Below are 16,488 nucleotides of genomic sequence, written 5' to 3' on the forward strand. Positions count from 1 at the left end.
TTGACTGAAACAAGGGAGTGATCCATCCACATGGCTAGATGGAGGGAAGAATGTTCAAAGGAGAAAAGACAGCGGGTGGGCTGGGTGTGGTGGCTCACGCCTATAATCCCAGCACTTTGGGAGGCTGAGGCGGGCGGATCACAAGGTCAGGAGATTGAGACCATCCTGGCTCTCTACTAAAAATCCCATCTGTACTAAAAATACAAAAAATTAGCCGGGCATGGTGGGGGTCGCCTGTAGTCCCAGCTACTCAGGAGGCTGAAGCAGGAGAATGGCGTGAACCCGGGAGGTGGAGCTTGCAGTGAGCCAAGATCGTGCCACTGCACTCCAGCCTGGGCCACAGAGTGAGACTCCACCTCACAAAAAAGTAAAAAAAGACAGCTGGTGAAAAAACCTCAGCAGGAGCATGTCTGGTGTACCAGAGGAACCGCAAGGAGGCTAGAGCATGGTGAGACAAGAGGAGAGTGGAGGAGACCAGGTGGAGAATAGCAGGGGAAGACAGCGAGTCAGGTAGGGGAGGGCCCTTGTAGGCCATGGGAAGGCATTTGGTCTGTAATTCTTTTATGATTTGTGCTTTTGGTCTCTTATTTTAAATTTGTTCCTTACTCATAAATCATATATGATGAGGACTTACAGGAGGAGAAGGAGAATTGTTAATTATCCTCTTTCTAAAAACTGAATTTATAGATTTTCATAAAGATGAAAATGTTCTATATGTAAGTTTTTTGAATATTTGTTTTTCTTTTTTCAGTTTTTAGTTTTTTGTGCAATTAAAAAAATATAATGTGAGATGCAGAACCTAATTTTTCTCATTTTATTTGGGCTTTTTGTTTGTTTGTTTGTTTTTGTTTTTTTTTTGTTTGTTTGTTTTTGAGACAGACTCTTGTTCTGTGAAGGCTGCGGTGATGTGATCTTGGCTGACTGCAACCTCTGCTCCCAGGTTCAAGTGATTCTCATGCCTCAGCCTCCCAAGTAGCTGGGACTACAGGTGTGCGCCACCACACACTGCCTATTATTCACATTTTGATCACCAGTTGTCTGACCAACATTTATTAAATAACTTATCTTTTCCCCACCAATTTGTAATAATACCACCTTAGTTTTGTGTCTGGGCTCTTTAATTCCAATTTGTTGATCTGTTCCTGAGCTAGTATTTCACAGTTTCAATTAGTAACACTATAAATCTTTGATGTCTAGTAGAGCAGATGCCCTTTCCTTTATTATTGTTTCACTATTCTTGGTCCTTTGCTCTTCAGTAAGAAATTTTTTGATCACTTTGTCAAGGCTCATATTTTAAAAATCCTTTGAGATATTGAATAGAAGTGTGTTAAATTTATGGATTAATTTTGGAATAATTAATATGTTAATATTGTTCAGTCTTCCCATCCATTTTATTTAAGCCCTCTTTTATGTTAACAAAAGTTTTTAGAAAATTCCACATAGAGGTTTTATCATTAGATTTATTTCCAAAGACCTTAAGTTTTTTTTTTTTTTTTTTTTTTTTTGAGACGGAGTCTTGCTCTGTAGCCCAGGCTGGAGTGCAGTGGCCGGATCTCAGCTCACTGCAAGCTCCGCCTCCCGGGTTTACGCCATTCTCCTGCCTCAGCCTCCCGAGTAGCTGGGACTACAGGCGCCCGCCACCTCGCCCGGCTAGTTTTTTGTATTTTTAGTAGAGACGGGGTTTCACGGTGTTAGCCAGGATGGTCTCGATCTCCTGACCTCGTGATCCACCCGTCTCGGCCTCCCAAAGTGCTGGGATTACAGGCTTGAGCCACCGCGCCCGGCCGACCTTAAGTTTTTATAGCAAGAATGAATGGGCTCTGTTTTTATTACATTTTAAATTGGTTGTTGCTAGTGTATAGACGTACTATTAACTTTGTAAATTAATCTTGTATCTAACAAACTTGTTAGTGTCTTTCTAAATGGTTTTTTTGTTTTATCAATATATTGTTTTAGATTTTTTTTAATTAAATGACTGCAATCATCTGTAAAAAATGAAGATTTTTGCCGTTTCTAATTTTTAACTTTATATTTATTACATCATCTTATGCATCAACAAGAACTTCTCTGTTAAAAGGGCCATGATGGCCGGGCACGGTGCCTCACACCTGTAATCCCAGCACTTTGGGAGGCCTAGGCGGGTGGATCACAAGGTCAGGAGTTTGAGACCAGTCTGGCCAATATGGTGAAACCCCATCTCTACTAAAAATACAAAAATTAGGTGTGGTGGCACGCGCCTGTAGTTCCAGTTACTCCAGAGGCTGAGGCAGAAGAATCACTTGAACCCAGGAGGCAGAGGTTGCAGTGAGCCAAGATCGCACCACTGCACTCCAGTCTGGGTGACAGAGTAAGACTCCATCTCAAAAAAAAAAAGGCCATGACAATAAGCATCCTTATGTTGTTCCTGATTTTAAAGGGAACATTTTTAAGATTTCACTGTTGAAGATTATGTGTGCTCAAGGTTCATATTGATAATTTATGTTGGGTTAATAGTTAATAGTCTATTCTATTCTATTCAAATTCTACTAATTTGCCAAGTTTTTAATTATTAAAACTGCAATTACTTTTACACCAACCTAATATTAATAGGTATTTAATTTTATCAAGTGTTTTTTGTGTATCTGTTGATGAATTTGTGATTTTTCTCCTTTAATATGTGAATTATAGTAATATTTCTTCCTCTTTTTTTAAATTAGAGATAGGGTCTCGCTGTGTTGCCCAGGCTGGTCTCGAACTCCTGAGTTCATGCAGTTCTCCTGCTTGGTCTCCCAAATGCTGTGATTACAGGAATGAGACATCACACCAGGCCATATTTCCTCTTTTTTAAAGACGTTTTAGAGACATGGTTTTGCTATGTTGATCAGGCTGGAGTGCAATGGCTAGTCACAGGCGTGATCATAGTACACTATAGCACCAAATCCTAGGTTCAAGCGATTCTCCTGCCTCGGCATCCCGAGTCGCTAGGACTATAGGTGCATACCACCACAGCCGGATAATGTTTCTTCTTTTACAATAATATTTTAAATCGTAAAATGAAGCTGTTAAAAAATCTGAAATGTGATTGGGCGCGGTGGCTCACACCTATAATCCTGGCACTTTGGGAGGCTGAGGCGGGTGGATCACGAGGTCAGGAGATCGAGACCACCCTTGCTAACGTGGTGAAACCCCATCTGTACTAAAAATACAAAAAATTAGCCGGGCATGGTGGCGGGCACCTGTAGTCCCAGCTACTCGGGAGGCTGAGGCAGGAGAATGGCATGAACCAGGGAGGCGGAGCTTGCAGTGTTCCAAGATCAGGCCACTGCACTCCAGCCTGGGTGACAGAGCGAGACTATGACTCAAAAAACAAAACAAAACAAAAATCTGAAATGTAAAATTGAACCTCTAAAGCTACTCTTTCATCTCATTTCCCTGTTTCAAAGAACAGTACCATTCAGCCTAAAATCTCAGGAGCTAGTCTAGGCATTGCTCACAGCTGCTCAGTGACCAGATCCTGTCATTTTCAGTATTGTCCTTGCCTCTCTATTCTTTCTTTGTTGCCTAATTATTCTCCATATACCTGCCAGAGCAGGAAATTCCTTTGATTAAAATCCTTCAGTGATTCCCTAATCTGTAGCCTTCACAAATTTGAACTTCTTACTGTGCCCTATAAGGCCCTTCAAGATCTGGCCCTTCCTTCTCCAGCCTTGCAGGCCCTTCTTGTTGCACTCTACTTCCCACTGATTCGCCAGCAAATCAGTCATTCCTTGGAGCCTTTATTTAGCATGCCTCTCTTTGTCTAGCTGTCCAGCAGTTACTCATTTTTCCAGGCCCAGCCAAGCCTTATCTACCTCTGTAATATATGTCCTAACTTCCAGTTAGAGTAGACCGTTGAATCTTTGTACACCCTCCTATGCCATACAAACCTAGTTAATCTTTTGAAATTGTATGGTCTTTATTCATTTATGTATTTATTTCATCTACTAGACTTGTATCTAGTATCTTGAAGGTTGTGACTAGTTATTTTATTCACCATTGTATTCCTGACACAGTGAAGGTATTCAGTTTACATATAAGGGATAGATGAATAAACAAAAGAACAAGCAGACGGGCAGTGATTGAGATAAAAGAGAAAGGGATTATTCCAAAAGGAAAATAGTGAAAGCAAAAGCCTTGTTAACTGTTAATTTCATTATCTACATTGAGTCCTGGGTGGAGCCTTAGGGAACTCCAGAAATGATTCCAATGATTGTCTACTGATTGAGGGAAACAGATTCCCTGACCTGCAATATTTTAAAATTTGTTGCCTTTTTCCCTCTCTTTATGAAGAAGCTTTTTCTATTTTCCTCTCTTTGCGGGTTTTCTTTCTTTTGAATTCATTCAGTCAGTTAATATTTATTGATTACCTGCTATATGCCAGGCTCAGTGCTAGTGCTGGGAACTAGTTAGAGCCTGTCTCTACCCTGGAGGATCTTTCTAGCTGGCTGGGGTACAAACATGTAAACAAACAAATACAGCAGTGATTTTTAAATATCTATCCTAATTCTCTTGTCATGTTTTTCCACTGTGAACCCCACCTTGTGAAGAAGATTGGCCATTTATTGGGGTTTTAACAGTTGTGTTTGGTAAACAAAAGAATAACTGGAAGTAATTGAGGATAGGATGCTGGAAGGAAATTGTCTGAGATGCCTCTCTCCTGGTTTATTTACTACTCTCTTCCTCACTTTCAACTGTCAGTGTCGAAGGATTGTATTCCTCAGGTAAAAAATATGACTGGTTTATGTGCTTTAATTAGTTAAAAAGTAGAAATTTAGGGGCCAGACACAGTAGCTCATGCCTGTAATCCCAGCACTTTGGGAGGCCAAACTGGGAGGATCACTTGAGGCCAGAGTTTGAGACCAGCCTGGGCAACATAACGAGATCCTATCTCCACAAAGAAATTTTAAAAATCAGCCAGGTATATTGGCATGCGCCTGTAGTCCCAGCTACTAGGCAGCTGAAGCAGGAGTATTGCTTGAGCCCAAGAGGCTACCGTGAGCTATGATCACACCACTGCACTATACTCCAGCCTGGGTGACAGAGGGAGTCTCTACAAAAAAAAAAAAAAAAAAAAAAAAAAACCCCAAAAATTAGAAATTTAGGAAGTATGTCGTCTCTACTGATTTTAAAGCAAAATTTAATAAATTTCTTTTTTTTTCTTTTTTTTTTTTTTTTTGAGATAGGGTGTTGCTCTGTCTCCCAGGCTGGAGTGCAGTGATGCAATCTCAGCTCACTGCAGCCTCAACCCCCTGGGCTCAAGTGATCCTCCCACCTCAGCCTCCTGAGTACCTGGGACTACAGACATGTACCACCATGCCAGATTTTTTTTTTTTTTTTTGTAAAGACAGAATTTTGCCATGTTGCTCTCTGGCTGGTCTCAAACTCCTGGGCTCATGCAAAGTGCTGACTCACCTTGTGCTCCCAAAGTGCTGGGTTTACAGGTGTGAGCTACTATGGCTGGCTGCTAAAAATAATTTCTTTAAATCCTTTAAAAATTTTTATTTTATGTATTTACTTATGAGATAGGGACTCACTTGGTTGACTAGACTGGCCTTGAGCTCTTAGCTTCTAGCAATCCTCCTGCCTCAGCCTCTCAAGTAGCTGGGATTACAAGTGTACACCACCACACCCAGATCAGACTTTTTTTTTTTTTTTTTTTTTTTTTTTTTGAGACAGGATCTTGCTCTGTCACCCAGGCTGGAGTACAGTGGCATTTGGCAGGATCTTGGCTTCCTGGGCTCAAGTAGTCCTCCCACCTCAGCCTCTCTAGTAGCTGTGCCTGTAGTCACATGCCACCATGCCTGGCTAATTTGTTTTTATTTTTTGTATAGATGGGGTTTCACTGTGTTCTCCAGGCTGGTGTTAAACTCCTGGGCTCCAGCAATCCTCCCACCTTGGCCTTCCAAAATGCTGGGATTATAGGCATGAGCCACTGTGCCCAGCCTACAAACCCATTTTTAAGTTGTCAAACATACACAAAACTAGAGAGAAAAGCACCGTGAACATCCATGTATTCATCACCCAACTTCAGTAACCTTCAGCCTCTGCCTTTCTTGTTTTATCTCTCCCCCAACTGTTTTTGCAGGAGTATTAAGTAAAAATTTCAGACATATCATTTTACTCATAAATACTTAAGTATATATCTTAACACATAAGGACTTTAAAATCATAACCATAATATTGATATCATACCCACTGAAATTAATAATGTAATAGTGGGTACATTTTTAAAATTCAGATGAATATGAAACAACCAGAGTCCAAGTAAAGGAACTTAGCATGTTCTAATTTACCAAGTAGGGGATAGTTTGGCTTTTAACCCCAAATTTAGTGGGATTTTTTTTTATTTTAGCCAGAAACATTTAAAAATCATCCCATCATTGTGCCTTCTTTTAAAACAGAGTAACAAAGTAAGCAGAGTGAATGCTCTTAATTTATAATTTTATTCTCAGGGTATTTTACAATATACTGTGGGTGATGGGAATGAATATGTGTCCAGCAAAACTTGGTATTTTCTTATAGGATGAATATTTGCCATTTTATTTAAAAGCCAAAGCTGATGGGATATCCTTTGCATTATATTCTGAAAATAAAAATCAGAATCCCTGCTGCTAATGGTGAGACTGATATTCTAATACCCTAGTTCTAAGCCTAGCTTTGAATGCTTTGAATAAGGGAAGTCATTCCTTATGACTTCCAACAGATAATGCTTTGTTTCACTGATCCTCTTTCAGGGATTTTCTTTGTGCAGCTTTTCAAGCTAAATAGAAGCCAGTACTTCTGAGCCAAATTAAACCTTGCTTCAGCCCTGGAAAGACTTGCATGTTTTTTTAAAAAGAGACTAGGGAAGAAACAGTTATGGTCATGTTTTACTAGGCTGTATACTAAACCAGAATTAGTCATCTCAGCCACATAGTTCTATTCTGCTCTTTGCCTAAAGGTATTAAAAATTTTAATTAATTTGTAAGCTGTAGCCATCTCAAGTTCAGTTATAAAATCAACTGATGGTACTTTAGATGTGCATTTACCACTTGCCATCGGTCTCCTGTGCACTAAAGGAAGCAAAAGATGACTTCTATTTTATACCAGAAGTCTTTGTTAATATTTCACCTAAAAAAATTAAATATATTGCCTTTTATTACTTCCTGTTTGAACCTACAATCAAGTGGAGAAATACCATGTGAAAGATTGTACATGTTGGCTTCTCTGGGAGAAGACATTGTTTGCCTTCCATTTTGTACCTAGGGGTAGATTTTTGAGCCTTGCCTGCTTACCATTAAAATAATATTTAAAGTATAACATTTCCTTAGACTGCTTTTTTGGTATGTGGTTTTTTTGTTTTTGGTTTTGGTTTTTTTTTTTTTTTTTTTTTTTTGCCTGTCCAGGGGAAGTTTTGAGCTATACTTGCTCAAAACTCTGACTATACCTTGAGCTCTGAATAATAGATAAGCAGTTAGATAGTAAACAGGGTAGCATTGGTAAATTAGAAAGGACCAGAGGAATCATCTGGTACTTTTCCTTCATGTAGGATGAAGGAAACCACTCCAGGAAGTGATCCTTTTCTCTAAAGTTTTCAAAGAGGAATGTTTATTCATGTATTTAATACTTTTTTTTTTTTTTTTAAGAAGAATTCTGAGCCTGATGCTGTGTTTAACTCTCTCTTTAGTCACGCTCAGCCTGGAATAGTTTCTCAGTCTTTGACTTTTATAATGTTGATACTTTTGAAGATGACAAGCTAGTTATTTAGTAGAATGTTTCTCCATTTGAGTTTGTCTGGTGGTTCCTTTAGATTTAGGGTATGCATCATGCACAAGAATATTATAGAAGTGATGCTGTTTTTCTCATCCCATTCCTTCTATCAGATGGAGTATGTTTTTAATTTGTCTCGTTGACTGGTGATGCTCACTCTGATCATTTGACCAAGGTGATTTCTGCAAGGTTCTTTATGTAAAGTTGCTCTGTTCCCCTTCATGACTAATAAGAATTTTGTGGAGAAGTACTTTGAAATTATGTAAATAACCAATTGCTAATTAAACTTTCAGTTTATTTCATTTATATATAGAATCATGATTTCCTATTTATTCAGTATTATATCTTATGCTACCATTTATTTTAATGCTGAAATTATCCCCTACTTGGCCACTGGGACCTCCTTCAGGATGGCTTTTGTGTCCTTTTGACATGTTCCCATTATTCTTCAAGCATAACTTGCTTTTGGAAAAGCAAGATATTCCAGGCTCTTTTTGTATGTTCCTGGCACTAGCACTAGAATCAGGTTTTTCTCCAAGTAGCTCTGGTTCTTTTTAGTAGACACTGATATATAGCAACCAAAATCTGTGCAGTAGATTTGCTCATTGCTTTTGGTTATGTATTGTTGCTTCTGGATTTTCTCAGCAGACAGAACTAGGGATTAAACATATACATACATACATACATACATACATACATACACACACACACACACACACTTATATGCATTTGCACCTGTGTTTCTACAACCCCACAGAGCTCATTCTAGTTTTTTATCTTTCTGGATCCTGAACTTATTGATAAATCCCCCAGTGTTTGCCAAGTAGCCACCTCTTTAATTGTGTGATTGCCACCTTCACCCTGTTCAAATGCTGCATGCCAGATTGCACCCTTCCATGGATGCCTTTCTGACATTCTGCTTGGGCTCCAACACATCCGTGTCAGGCTGCCACTTTTCATAAATGCCCTCGTTACCTTGCTTGGGCCAAGTCTCCCCAAGCACATGAAAAACTGCACTGTTTTCATGGGTTTGGATACCAAAGAAAATTGAATGACTGAAAAGTACTCAAGAGTTTACCTTAAAGGGAAGAAACTAGAGCAGAAGTTCTCCAGATGTGATCTCTAAACTCAGAACATCAGCATCCCCTGGGAACTTCTTGGAAATACAGATTCTTAGGCTCCATCTCAGATCTGAATCAGAAACTCTGGGTATGGGACCCAGCAATTTGTGCTTTAACAAGCTTTCTAGGCCGGGCGCGGTGGCTCAAGCCTGTAATCCCAGCACTTTGGGAGGCTGAGACGGGCAGATCACGAGGTCAGGAGATCGAGACCATCCTGGCTAACCCGGTGAAACCCCGTCTCTACTAAAAAATACAAAAAAAACTAGTCGGGCGAGGTGGCGGGCACCTGTAGTCCCAACGCGGGAGGCTGAGGCAGGAGAATGGTGTAAACCCGGGAGGCAGAGCTTGCAGTGAGCTGAGATCCAGCCACTGCACTCCAGCCTGGGCGACAGAGCGAGACTCTGTCTCAAAAAAAAAAAAAAAAACAATATTTCTAGGGAATTCTGGCACATGCTAGTGTTTCAGACCCAATCCAAAGTAGAAATAAATTCTCAACTTAGTATTCTATCCTGCATCTAGGTTATCTCTGGCATAATGAAGACTCCCTGGGGTTGTCAAGGTCTTGGTACCATTTTTTAGGGCTTTGGAGCCATCCTAGAAATGAAGTTCTCCCATATGGATCAAGACTGGAATAACTATCTAGTTCAACCCACCATCTGTGGAAAACCCAATCATCTAGGGAAAATCAAGGAATTATACGAGAATTAAACTGTGCTTTGTCTTTTTGGTATAGAAACGTTTTAATTAAAGCCTTACAGTTAATAAATAGTTAAAGGAGGCTGGGCGCGGTGGCTCAAGCCTGTAATCCCAGCACTTTGGGAGGCCGAGACGGGCGGATCACAAGGTCAGGAGATCGAGACCATCCTGGCTAACATGGTGAAACCCCGTCTCTACTAAAAATACAAAAAAACTAGCCGGGCGAGGTGGTGGGCGCCTGTAGTCCCAGCTACTCGGGAGGCTGAGGCAGGAGAATGGCGTAAACCCGGGAGGCGGAGCTTGCAGTGAGCTGAGATCCGGCCACTGCACTCCAGCCTGGGCGACAGAGCGAGACTCCGTCTCAAAAAAAAAATAATGATAAATAAATAAATAAATAAATAAATAGTTAAAGGAAGGACCAGAAATTAATATCAAAGAAATAAAAGTTTTGCAGTTTTCATTTTTGTTTGTTGTTGTTGTTGTTTCGAGATGGAGTCTCGCTCCGTTGCCCAGGCTGAAATACAACGGCATGATCTCAGCTCACTGCAACCTCCACATCCTGGGTTCAAGCAATTCCCCTGCCTCAGCCTCCCACGTAGTTGGGGTTACAGGCATGCACCACCATGTCCAGCTAATTTTGTATTTTTAGTAGAGACAGGGTTTCACCATATGGGTCAGGCTGGTCTCGAACTTCCGACCTCAGGTGATCCACCTGCCTCGGCCTCACAAAGTGCTGGGATTACAGGCGTAAGCCACCACGCCTGGCCGAAAGTTGTACAGTTTTTACTTATTTTAAGCTCACATCTGATGTAAAAATGTACAATTAATGAGATATTACTCTCCCTTACTGGCCGTTTTTTCTACAGTATCAAAAATATGCTTCAAGGCCAGGCACGGTGGCTCGCGCCTGTAATCCCAGCACTTTGGGGGGCCGAGGCAGGTGGATCAACTGCTTGAGCCCAGGAGTTTTAAGACCAGCTGGGCAGCATGGCAAAACCTCGTCTCAACAAAAAAATACAAAAATTAGCTGCTAGTGGTGGCATGCACCTGTGGTCCCAGCTACTCAAGAGGGTAAGATGGTAGATTGGCTTGATCCCAGGAGGTCATACCTTCCATGAACTGACACTGCACTCCAGCCTAGGCAGCAGAGTGATACCCTATCTCATTCACATATATATATATGCTTCACAAATTTTACTTATATATAGACATGGAGGTTTACATTTCGGGTAAATAAGACAGGCTCTGTATAAAGCAATTTGAGAATAAGAAAGTTTTATCTCTTTTTCTTGAGTGGCATGAAAAGATAAAAAACTTTATTTACAGTAGAGAACACAGCATATTCAAATTCAGTATTGTGACCTTCACCTCAACTGGATTAGCCAGGTAGTATGTTATTTGCTTAGATTCCTGGGTCAGATATGTCCTGTATCTGTTAGCTTTTCTGTCAGCCAAAAGGTATAATTAGGACACAGAACCTGAATTTTAAAATAGTTTCAGTTTAAATTAAAGTTTCCTTTGAATTACAGCTGATTCCCTTCTTAAAGGTGATTGATATTTATGATTTTTCATTTTCTTTGTTCTCAAGGAGACTTTTATTGTCTTACTGCAAAATTTTTGTATATATCTTTGGGTTCTGTTTTTCTGAGTTTATGTGATTAAAGTTTTGAGAATTATCTAGATATAGTACTTTTGACTTTTTCCAGACAAGAAACAAGATACGTAAACATATACCCATTCACATTTACAAAGCCTAGGAGATGAAGTTTCACGTAATACGGACTTCGGCTTAATTTTGTCTGGTTCTTATAAATAATCCTTTGAAAATGTGTCTCAGAAAATCATTAACACTGAAAAAGGAAATATGAAAGACTTAGAATTCTGAAAATTATAACATAGTAGACTTTTTAATTCATTATCATTTGTGATTTCAACATTTTTTTTTTTTTTTTTTTTTTTGAGATGGAGTCTTGCTCTGTCGCCCAGGTTGGAGTGCAGTGGCCGGATCTCAGCTCACTGCAAGCTCTGCCTCCCGGGTTTAAGCCATTCTCCTGCCTCAGCCTCCCGAGTAGCTGGGACTACAGGCGCCCACCACCTCGCCCGGCTAGTTTTTTGTATTTTTAGTAGAGACCGGGTTTCACCATGTTAGCCAGGATGGTCTCAATCTCCTGACCTCGTGATCCACCTGTCTCGGCCTCCCAAAGTGCTGGGATTACAGGCTTGAGCCACCGCGCCCGGCCAATTTCAACATTTTTGTGAGATTACCTTAAGAGCCATGACACTGTAATACTTTGTAATTTTGTAAAAGTCCTGATTGTCAATATATGCCCAATGAGGGTTCGAAAAGAGTAAGTCTTGGCTGGGCGCAGTAGCTCACGCCTGTAATCCCAGCACTTTGGGAGGCATAGGCAGGTGGATCACCTGAATTCAGGAGTTCAAGATCAGCCTGGGCAAACGGTGAAACCCCATCTCTACTAAAAATATAAAATTAGCTGGGCATGGTGGCACATGCCTGTAATCTCAGCTACTCGGAAGGCTGAGGCAGGAGAATCGCTTGAACCTGGGAGGCAGAGGATGCTGTGCCGTGAGCCGAGATCGCGCCATTGCGCTCCTGCCCAGGCAACAAGAGTAATCCTCCGTCTCACCAAAAAAAAAAAAAAAAAAAAAAAAAAAAAAAGAGTAAGTCTTTTTTTTTTTTTTTTTTTTTTTGAGACGGAGTCTCGCCCTGTCGCCCAGGCTGGAGTGCAGTGGCGCGATCTCGGCTCACTGCAAGCTCCGCCTCCCGGGTTCACGCCATTCTCCTGCCTCAGCCTCCCGAGTAGCTGGGACTACAGGCGCCCACAACCGCGCCCGGCTAATTTTTTGTATTTTTAGTAGAGACGGGGTTTCACCGTGGTCTCCATCTCCTGACCTTGTGATCCGCCCGCCTCGGCCTCCCAAAGTGCTGGGATTACAGGCTTGAGCCACCGCGCCCGGCCAAAAGAGTAAGTCTTGATAAGCGCAGCTTTTTTTTTCAGTATGTAGTTTTAAATTTAACTTTTTTTCTGGGTAGAAAATGTATCCAGAAAAAAAGACAACCACTAGTGCTGATATTAGAATTGATGAGAACACAAAGTCCAAGGACGTGATGATATTTAGCAAGGAAAGAGCAGCTTCTGCTGGGTGTAGTAGCTCACGCTGGTAATCTCACAACTTTGGGAGGTTGAGGTAAGAGAATCACTTGAGGCCAGGAGGTTGAGACCAGCCTGGGCAATGTGGCAAGACCCGGTCTCTACTAAAAATAAGAAAATTAGCTGGGAGTGCTGGCATACACCTGTGGTGCCAGCTATACAGAAGGCTGAGGCAGGCAGATTGCTTGAGCCCAGGAATTCAAGACCAGTGTGGGCAACATGGCAAAACCCTGACTCCACAAAAGATATAAAAATTATCTTGGTATGGTGGCACATGCCTGTAGTCCCAGCTCCTGAGGTGGGAGGATCACTTGACCCTGGCAGGTCAAGGCTGCAGTGAGCCATGAGCATGTCACTGTAGCACTCCAGCCTGGGCAACAGAGCAAGCTGCTGTCTCAAAAAATAAATAAACTGAAGCATTCTTTAAATTGGCAGATTTATATTATGAACCTAAATTACTGTACACCTTATAGAGACAACAAAGTGCTCCCTAACACTAACCTAATCGTGATGTTAGCTAGTAAATATTTGCTTATGAAAAGATGAAACTTCACTAAGAATTAGAAAGTACCAGAGCTTGGCCGGGTGTGGTGGCTCACGCCTGTAATCCCAGCACTTTGGAAGCCTGAGGCGGAGGGATCACGAGGTCAGGAGATCGAGACCATCCTGGCTGACATGGTGAAACCCTGTCTCCACTAAAAAATACAACAAAAATTAATCGGGCGCGGTGGCGGGCGCCTGAAGTCCCAGCTACTGGGGAGGCTGAGGCAGGAGAATGGCGTGATCCCAGGAGGCGGAGCTTGTAGTGAGCCGCGATCTCACCACTGTACTCCAGCCTGGGCCACAGAGGGAGACTCTGCCTCAAAAACAAAGAAACAAAAGAGTACCAGAGCTTATTACTTTGATCCCATATTTATATAAGTCACTTTCATTTTTTTCAATTAGTAATTTATAGCTTCAATTATATAATTATATGTTACACTATAAGTGACATTTGAAAAGATTGTCTTAGGACAAACTTCATATACATCAAAGTCTAGTGATAATGAGGAAGGACCATAATTTTTATAAGATTAATTTTTTTTTTTTTTTTTTTTTTTTTTTTTTTTTTGAGATGGAGCCTTGCTCTGGTTGCCCTGGCTGGAGTGCAGTGGTACAATCTCGGCTCACTGCAACCTCCACCTCCTGGGTTCAAGCGATTCTTTTGCCTCAGCCTCCTGAGTAGCTGTGACTACGGGCTCCTGCCACCACGCCGGGGTAATTTTTGTACTTTTAGTAGAGATACGGTTTCACCATGTTGGCCAGGCTGGCCTCAAACTCCTGACCTCAGGTGATCTACCCGCTTCGGCTTCCCAAAGTGCTGGGATTACAGGCATGAGCCACCAAGCCCGGCCAAGATTAATTTTTTTTCTTTTTGAGACAGAGTTTTGCTCTTGTTGCCCAGGCTGGAGTGCAATGATGTGATCTCAACTCACTGCAACCTCTGCCTCCCTGGTTCAGGCAATTCTCCTGCCTCAGTCTCATGAGCAGCTGGAATAACAGGTGCCCACCACCACGCCCCGCTAATTTTTTTCACTTTTAGTAGAGATGGGGTTTCACTATGTTGGCCAGGCTGGTCTCAAACTCCTAATCTCAGGTGATCCACCTGCCTCAGTTTCCCAAAGTGCTGGAATTACAGGCATGAGCCACCGCATCCAGCCCAAGATTAATTTTTAATAGCAATCCTTCATTAAAAAATATATATCTTGCAGTTAGAAACTGTCATAAATGTATTACAGTGCCTGGTGCTGGTTTGTTTTGTTTTGTTTGTTTGTTTGAGATGGAGTCTTGCTTTGTCACCCAGGCTGGAGTGCAATGGTACAATCTCAGCTCACTGCAAACTCCACTTCCCAGGTTCAAGCAATTCTCCTGCCTCAGCCTCCTGACTAGCTGGGATTAGAGGCATGTGCCACCAGGCCCAGCTAATTTTTTTTGTATTTTTAATAGAGATGGGGTTTCACCATGTTGGTCAGTCTGGTCTCAAACTCCTGACCTCAAATGATCCACCTGCCTCAGCCTCTCAAAGTGCTGAGATTACAGGCGTGAGCCACAGTGCCCAGCCTGGTGCTGGTTGATAAGTAGGTTTTCAACATGTGCTTCTTGAAATAAACAGAATCAGACTAAATTCAACAGTGAAAAACCAGAGGTCCTAATTTGGAGCTCCTCCATTTGTTCTCCAGTTTGTTCTTATCTTGGAAATATCACCTTAGAGATTTTGGTAAGAATAAGAAATATGGCCCCAAAAGTCTGTTAGAATACTCTCGCCTTATCCTGTTAGTTAATACTCTTGGCACCATTTTGTTGAATCACATTAGAAAATGTTCAGGTTGGCCGGGCGCAGTGGCTCACGCCTGTAATCCCTGCACTTTGGGAGGCCGAGGCGGGCGGATCACGAGGTCAGTAGATCGAGACCATCCTGGCTAACACGGTGAAACCCCGTCTCTACTAAAATACAAAAAATTAGCCGGGCGCGGTGGCGGGCACCTGTAGTCCCAGCTACTCGGGAGGCTGAGGCAGGAGAATGGCGCGAACCCGGGAGGCGGAGCTTGCAGTGAGCCGAGATGGTGCCACTGCACTCCAGCCTGGGCGACAGAGTGAAGACTCCGCCTCAAAAAAAAAAAAAAAAAAAAAAAGAAAATGTTCAGGTTTTGGTCAGGCGCAGTGGCTCACACCTGTAATCCCAACACTTTGGGAAGCCAAGGAGGGCAGATCATGAGGTCAGGAGTTTGAGACCCGCCTGGCCAATATGGTGAAACTCTAGCTCTAATAAAAATACAAAAATTAGCCGGGCATGGTGGCACGCACCTGTAGGCCCAGCTACTCTGGAGGCTGAGGCAGGAGAATTGCTTGAATTGGGAAGGCAGAGATTGCAGTGAGCCGAGATCGGCCACTGCACTCCAGCCTGGGTGACAGAACGAGACTCTGTCTCAAAAAAACAATAAGAAAAAAAACAATAAGAAAAATGTTCAGGTTTTGTATTTGCCTGAGGCATGTGTGAGTAGAAGCCAACTTAGAGTGAAGAATTTGGGATAGCAACCTCTCCAAAAACAATGAAAAGGTAGCTCAGAGACACAGTTGACCTACGTACATGTAAAACAAAAAGAATTACATATTTTTTCTTTTTCAAACTTTGCATGTGTTTTATATGAGGGCATTCATTTCAGGTTATTATTATTATTATTTTTGAGATGGAGTCTCACATTGTTGCCCAGGCTGGAGTGCAGTGGCGCAATCTCAGCTACCTGCAGCCTCCACCTCCTGGGTTCAAGTGATTCTCCTGCCTCAGCCTCCCAAGTAGCTGGGATTACAGGCACCCGCCACCAAGCCCAGCTAATTTTTTTTGTATTTTAGTAGAGATGGGGTTTCACCATGTTGGCCAGACTGGTCTCAAACTCCTGACCTCGTGATCTGCCCACCTCAGCCTCCCAAAGTGCTAGGATTACAGTAGTGAGCCACCATGCCCCGTCACATTTCAGGTTATTAATGAGGATATTTCCCTTGAGCTAAAAGCATATAACACAGATTTCCATATATAAATAATTTTACATATGTATTCCAAAGCCCTTGGATGTAGAGGGGAATTGGGTAATTTTTAGCAAGTTCTGGCCTGTCCTTTTCAATTACTAAAGAAATATAGGTATACCTCACTACTTGAACTTAGGTGATTTGGATAGCAATACTGTATGTCTATAGAT

At 41.9% G+C, this 16,488-nt stretch overlaps 1 protein-coding gene across 16 annotated transcripts in view; it reads left to right on the forward strand.

Annotated features, from left to right (window-relative positions):
- LOC105484451 (RAB GTPase activating protein 1 like) overlaps nucleotides 1-16,488 on the forward strand; it is a 796,528-nt gene that overhangs the window by 718,234 nt on the left and 61,806 nt on the right. The gene's annotated exons all lie outside the window — the stretch shown is intronic.

The sequence above is a fragment of the Macaca nemestrina genome, chromosome 1 (genome assembly GCF_043159975.1).
Source record: "Macaca nemestrina isolate mMacNem1 chromosome 1, mMacNem.hap1, whole genome shotgun sequence".
NCBI lineage: Eukaryota > Metazoa > Chordata > Mammalia > Primates > Cercopithecidae > Macaca > Macaca nemestrina.